Raw genomic sequence first — 7,246 nt, 5'->3', positions numbered from 1 at the left:
ACATAAAATAAAACTGCTTTTCAAGAGAGATAGCAGAACATGTAACCTCAAATTGTTTAAAATATAAAGGACAACGTGCCTTTGGGAGTGTGTTTGCATGTGTGCGTGCATGCTTGTGTGTGTGTTATGTTTGAGAGTGCTCCGGAGTATGCACTTTGTGCAACCATTCAAGCTGTTGTTCCATTAACCTGTGCACACTGTAAAAGGTGGGACTGCACTGTTGTTAATCTCAAGTGCGTTTAATGATTGGAATGACCAAAAATTACATTTTGGTTCGTCCAGCCTATTCTATTCAATTTGTCTGAAATCAAATAACAAAAAATCGTCATACAGTATCAATGTCATTTTTTCCATTGAATGAAAGGTTCTCAATTTCTTTCAGCACCTCATGCGCATGCGCATTGAATAGTGGTGAGGACAATGTAGCAGAGGCAGCTTATCAGAAGAGTTGGAGGTGTGGCTTATTGGGGGCGTGGCTTTTTGCCCAGCAGTGAGTGTAAATGTCATTCCAGTTATTGTGGTCTACTCTATTTATTAGCAAAACATAAGCACTGCCAGCAGTTGTAATGACAAGTGGTGACCTGTCATTCAGGGCAGCTGTTGAGCTCACCTGTTTAGCAAAAAATACAGTTGTTATTTCCTGTTTTACATGTTATTTTGGCATTAATACGTGTCACATATCAGTTTTCTAACAACGTAAAACAAATCATTGAGTTAATAAAGCCACATACAAACATGGTCTCTACTTTGCTTTCTTGAGTAAGTCAACTCCAAAATGCAGGTGTTTCAGCCTAGCTCAGTGCTTTCTGTGGTGATGGGGCAGCCATCAGAAAAAACAGAGCGTAGGGGTTGGTAATGTTCTCTTGATGTGCCGTGATTGGCTCAGTGTTCTGTCACTCATGGGGACACTACGTCGCCTCAAAATCTACAGGGAGAGCCAGAAAGTTCAAGCCCCTTTGGTGCTGCCATAGATTTATATTGGAAATGTCCTTCCAAGAAGGCTCAAGGTCATTGGCCACATGTAAAATGACGTAAAATCACATTATATCACAAAACTTTGATTGGACTGATCATGTCAACATCATACTTTCAAAATCTTAGTTAGGAAGCAGTCATCATCATGAATACATTTTTTATTAGATTTTTTATTTAACCTTTATTTAACTAGGCAGGTCAGTTAAGAACAAATCCTTATTTAATCAAGTCAACAATCTACTGGCAAATCATTTTCAAACCTTGTCATATGAAGAGAAATTATAGATAAAACGTATCGGTGCTCATCGGCCTTTGGACATAAACATTACACAACAAGTTGGAAATCACAAATTCAACAACGAGTGGTTTGGAAGGAATCAGTGGCTAACTGCAAGCATCGCAAAGCAATCACTAGCCTGCTACAGTTTTCGTTGGAGAGGGTGTGTGGTCCAAGTCTGGGTTTAAGAGTCTTTTTTAAATGATAAACATTCGCATGTAAACACCATGGGCCAGAAAATGTTGAATACATTGGCCATGCTGTCAATCCAGCATGACTTCTGCTAAGTTCCAAACAACTGGAAACTCCAAACTGGGAAATCTCAGACTTCAGTGAGGTCAAGACAACTGGTCATCTGTCGGGCCTCTTTCTAGAGCTCTGACCTGAAGATCACTGTCGTCATGATTCAACTTTGTTTTTTTCCGAGTTCCCAGTTGTCTTGAAAGCACCACAAATCCAGAGAATGCCAAACTTTGATGACAAAGTTTGATGACAAAATTTGCCCGCAAGAAGGACTGCTGTGCCATCTTCCTGTTCAAGTGAGCACAAAATGTGTTATTGCATGCTGCTGCATAAATGATGTAATATGCCAGGGAGATATGCATACTGTAGCTAAGAAAGTATTACTAAGTATGTATTGTGTAGTAAGCTGTTAGTAGCCCATTTTCCTCACTCTAATAATTTGGTCCCTTTCTCCCTCATAACTTAGCCTACTGTTCTGTCTTGGTGGTGCACATGTAGTCTATAGCCTGTTTTAGAGAAATGTTGTCATTGAATATTGTAAGAGCTTTCAATTTCTGCTTATATGTCCCCTTTATTTATCCTACGGTTCTGACTTGGTGTACAGGCAGAATACTATAAGAACGGCTCATGTTCTGAATTTTGTCACTGTACATTTCAAAAGAGCTGAACAAATAGTTATATTGACTACGTCCATCTTAGCTCGCTGTTTAATGTCTTAATCGAAATTACGGATTGCCTCTTATCCACTCATCTTTCCCTCATGCCATAGTTTGTACATCTCAATTATCAGTAGAAACCACATTTGTTTATGCAAATCAGTCATATCAGCTATGTTTTTAAAAAAAGGCAGTAAATGAGGCTGAATGAACTGTTTCACTGCCAGACAAGGCTCTGCTGATAGCCAGGTGTAGCGGTGGTAAGGATTCACTCCATTGTGCTGGAAAGAAAGCTCTGCTGTTGGGAAAGTTTATTTAGCGCTATCAGTTTGTGGGCAACGTTTGTGACCGTTATAGTGCAATTCATGTTTTGTATAGGGTTGCTTTATGTTGTGGCTTTGCTGGCATACAAAAAATAAATAAATAATGCATTTGCCCCACTTAGATTTACATGCTAAAATCACCACTGGTAACGCATGTGACATTAGAGAGTCAGATAAGGTTTCTGTATTAAGGCAGCAATGCTTAGTTATTATATTGTGATTACAAAATGTGAAAGTCTTCTTTAAAGAATATGTTTGAAAACATTATTTTAAGATACTGAACAAAATGTTATTTCTTAATTTACAAGGAATTGATTCAATTGCTTGTAACCCAGTTGAAGAAATCTGGATCGGTAATTCCTAAGTAAAAAGTGACCTGGAACAAGATTAAAGAACGGGTTGTATTTACATGAAATAGTTGTTTGTATTTGTTATTTATTAATTAAATAGGTTACAACTTGAAATATATGTTTATTAATAATCAAATATAACAGTTGACATTGAATCATATATTTGTTTTTGTTTTATAGAGAAAACCTAACTCATTTTTTTGTAACCAGTTGAACCATTTTTTTTTTGTTAGGTTGACCTAAGGTGTCCTTTTTTACAGTGCACCTTCCAAACCACTGTCTGCTTCAGTACACATTACACACTACTCCATTAAACCAGGCTACAGTAATTGAGTTCACAGACCAATCAACCATGCAGCGTGTGCCATAAAAACTGCCTGAGAGTAAGTGTGTGTCTGGCCTTTGTTTACCTTTTAAAAAAGGTTGCTGGCATTTAACCTCTTTCCCAAATTGTGAATTCCTCCATGTGAAATCACACCACATAAGGCAAAGTACAAAAATATATTATTTATTTGCATTAATATATATGGTACCATAAGCACTGCCATAGAACTGCTGACATTGCAGGAATCATTCACAGCATGTTACACCAGTAATTGGAAATATCATGGTAATTGTACTTTTAATATTCATCCTATATTACCTGCAGTGGCTCATCTGGCTGTGATGGTGACCTGGGTTTGTACCATGTGTCTGCTCTGGAAGCCTGAGAATGTCCTGTGTGTTCCTGACTCTCTGGGTTGTTAAGAAGGAGGGCTCCATTTCACATCAGAACCTGGTCCTGCTCCAGTCCAGCCCTCCCAGAAGTTAGAGGTCAGTCTGGTTCTGCTGTCGTAGTAGGTTCATTGGTTCTGGTGAAGGTCCACGTGAGGGAGAAGTTCTGGAGGTTATGTGGAGTAATGCAGGGGATGGACAGCACTTAGCCTGCCACTCCAATACATTCCTCTGAAATAGAGACACATTCACCCAAAGTGTCACAGGCTGGTTTTGTCCAACCTTTGGAGTCTTAATATTGTTATGGTGGATACATGGGTGAAGGATCAGAATACCTGTCTGCTTTATGGAGGTGCTCCACACCTGGGCCTTGTCTGCAAAGATGACCAAACAGAAGTAGGGGTAGTCAGAGACATTACCCAGGATCCTCACTCTGCTCTCCAATGTACAGACCTTTGGAGTCAAGGGTTTTGATGGTGTTTTTGTTCTGTAGTGTTTTTGGGGCAGATCATGGTTCTGTGGTCCATGCCACCTGAGAGGCAGGATAGATGTTCTGAGATTAAGAAAAAAGTGTTCTCTGTTGAATTTTCTAAAATAAAAAGTGTTTCTATAAGCATGATAAAACAAAGCACTACTTACTTCAGACATGTTTCACACAGTAACAGCAGCAACTAACCTTACACCTTAATAACATCCACAACATCCTGGTTACCCATAATGGTACTGGTGTAACATATATGTTGCATATGGAACTGGTGTAAAATAGGTCATTTCAGCTGGCTGTTTGGAGGGTTTATGGAGCAGAGAGCAGGTTCTAAAACAAGGTACACATAGACTACCTTTCAAACGTTTGGGGTCACTTAGAAATATCCTTGTTTTCCATGCAAACATACATGAAAAAAGTTGCAAAATCAATAGGAAATATAGTCAAGACGTTGACAAGGTTATAAATAATGATTTTTAATTGAAATAACAATTGTGTCCTTCAAACTTTTATTTCGTCATAGAATCCTCCATTTGCAGCAATTACAGCCTATTCTAGTTGTCAGTTTGTTGAGGTAATCTGAAGAGATTTCACCCCAAGCTTCCTGAAGCACCTCCCACAAGTTGGATTGGTTTGATGGGCGCTTCTTACGTATCATACGGTCAAGCTGCTCCCACAACAGCTCAATAGGGTTGAGATCCGGTGACTGTGCTGGCCACTCCATTCTAGACACAATACCAGCTGACTGCTTCTTCCCTAAATAGTTCTTGCATAGTTTGGAGCTGTGCTTTTGGTCATTGTCCTGTTGTAGGAAGAAATTGGCTCCAAATAAGCGCTGTACACAGGGTATGTCATGGCATTGCAAAATGGAGTGATAGTCTTCCTTCTTCAAGATACATTTTACCCTGTACAAATGTCCCACTTTACCACCACCAAAGCCCCCCCCCCCCCCCCCCCAGACCACCACATTGCCTCCACCATGCTTGACAGAGGTCGTCAAGCACTCCTCCAGCATCATAAAAAAAAATCTGCGTCTCACGAATGTTCTTCTTTGTGATCCGAACACCTCAGATTAACCTGTCCAGTGTCTGTTTTCTTTTGCCCATCTTAATCTTTTTCTTTTTATTGGCCAGTCTGAGATATCGTTTTTTCTTTGCAACTCTGCCTAGAAGGCCAGCATCCCGGAGTCGCCTCTTCACTGTTGACGTTGAGACTGGTGTTTTGCGGGTACTACACAAAAAGAAATGTCCCTTTTTCAAAGGTAATTCTTAAAAATCCAAATAACTTCACAGATCTTCATTGTAAAGTGTTTAAACACAGTTTCCCATGCTTGTTCAATGAACCATAAACAATGAATTAACATGCACCTGTGGAACGGTTGTTGAGACACTAACAGCTTACAGACGGTAGGCAATTAAGGTCACAGTTATGAAAACTAAGGCCTTTCTACTGACATTGAAAACTTTGAAAACACCAAAAGAAAGATGCCCAGTGTCCCTGCTCATCTGCGTGAACGTGCCTTAGGCATGCTGCAAGGAGGCATGAGGACTGCAAATGTGGCCAGGGCAATAAATTACAATGCCCGTACTGTGAGACGCCGAAGACAGGGAGACAGGACGGACAGCTTATCATCCTCGCAGTGGCAGACCACGTGTAACAACACCTGCACAGGATTGGTACATCCGAACATCACACCTGCGGGACAGGTACAGGATGGCAACAACAACTGCCCGAGTTACACCAGGAATGCACAATCCCTCCATCAGTGCTCAGACAGGCTGAGAGAGGCTGGACTGAGGGCTTGTAGGCCTGTTAGGCAGATCCTCACCAGACATCACCGGCAACAACGTCGCCTATGGGTACAAACCCACCATCGCTGGACCAGACAGGACTGGCAAAAAGGGCTCTTCACTGACGAGTCACGGTTTTGTCTCACCAGGGGTGATGGTCAGATTAGCGTTTATCGTCGAAGGAATGAGTGTCCCACCGAGGCCTGTATGTACTCTGGAGCGGGATCGATTTGGAGGTGGAGGGTCCATCATGGCCTGGGGCGGTGTGTCACAGCATCATCAGACTGAGCTTGTTGTCATTGCAGGCAATCTCAACGCTGTGCATTACAAGGAAGACATCCTTCTCCCTCATGTGTTACCCTTCCTGCAAGCTCATCCTGACATGACCCTCCAGCATGACAATGCCACCAGCTATACTGCTCGTTCTGTGCATGATTTCCTGCAAGACAGGAATGTCAGTGTTCTGTCATGGCCAGCGAAGAGCCCGGACCTCAATCCCATTGAGCACGTCTGGGACCTGTTGGATCAGAGGATTAAGGCTAGGGCCATTCCCCCCCAGAAATGTCCAGGAACTTGCAGGTGCCTTGGTGGAAGAGTGTGGTAACATCTCACAGCAAGAACTGGCAAATCTGGTGCAGTCCATGAGGAGGAGATGCACTGCAGTAATTAATGCAGCTGGTGGCCACACCAGATACTGACTGATACTTTTGATTTTGACATCCCCCTTTGTTCAGGGACACATTATTCAATTTCTGTTCGTCACATGTCTGTGGAACTTGTTAAGTTTATGATGAAAATAAACGCAGTTGGCAGTGAGAGAACGTTTCTTTTTTTGTTTATTTAATGAAGCTGCCAGTTGAGGACTTGAGAGGTGTCTGTTTCTCAAACTAGACACTCTAATGTACTTGTCCTCTTGCTCAGTTGTGCACCGGGGCCTCACACCCCTCTTTCTATTCTGGTTAAAGCCAGTTTGCGCTGTTCTGTGAAGGTAGTAGTACACAGCGTTGTACGAGATCTTCAGTTTCTTGGCAATTTCTCGCATGGAATAGCCTTCATTTCTCAGAACAAGAATAGACTGATGAGCTTCAGAAGAGTTTTTTGTTGTTGGCCATTTTGAGCCTGTAATCGAACCCACAAATGCTGATGCTCCAGATACTCTAAAGAATGCCAGTTTTATTGCCTCTTTAATCAGCACAACAGTTTTCAGCTGTGCTAACATAATTGCAAAAGGGTTTTCTAATGATCAATTAGCCTTTTAAAATTATAAACTTGGATTAGCTAACACAACTTTCCATTGGAACACAGGAGTGATGGTTGCTGATAATGGGCCTCTGTATGCCTATGTAGATATTACATTAAAAAATCTGCAGTTTCCAGCTACATTAGTCAGTTATAACATTAACCATGTCTACACTGCATTTCTGATCAATTTTA

The 7,246-nt window shown here is 41.3% G+C and overlaps 1 pseudogene; it reads right to left on the bottom strand.

Annotated features, from left to right (window-relative positions):
• Positions 1-3,341: 3,341 nt before the first annotated feature.
• On the bottom strand, positions 3,342-4,186 carry LOC110533125 (uncharacterized; annotated as a pseudogene).
• Between the last annotated feature and the right edge of the window lie 3,060 nt (positions 4,187-7,246).

This window comes from Oncorhynchus mykiss, chromosome 10, assembly GCF_057628025.1.
Source record: "Oncorhynchus mykiss isolate SJ-2025 chromosome 10, ASM5762802v1, whole genome shotgun sequence".
NCBI classification, from domain to species: domain Eukaryota; kingdom Metazoa; phylum Chordata; class Actinopteri; order Salmoniformes; family Salmonidae; genus Oncorhynchus; species Oncorhynchus mykiss.
The sequence above is the reverse complement of the archived record's forward strand: the minus strand, read 5'-3'. Positions and strand labels throughout refer to the sequence as shown.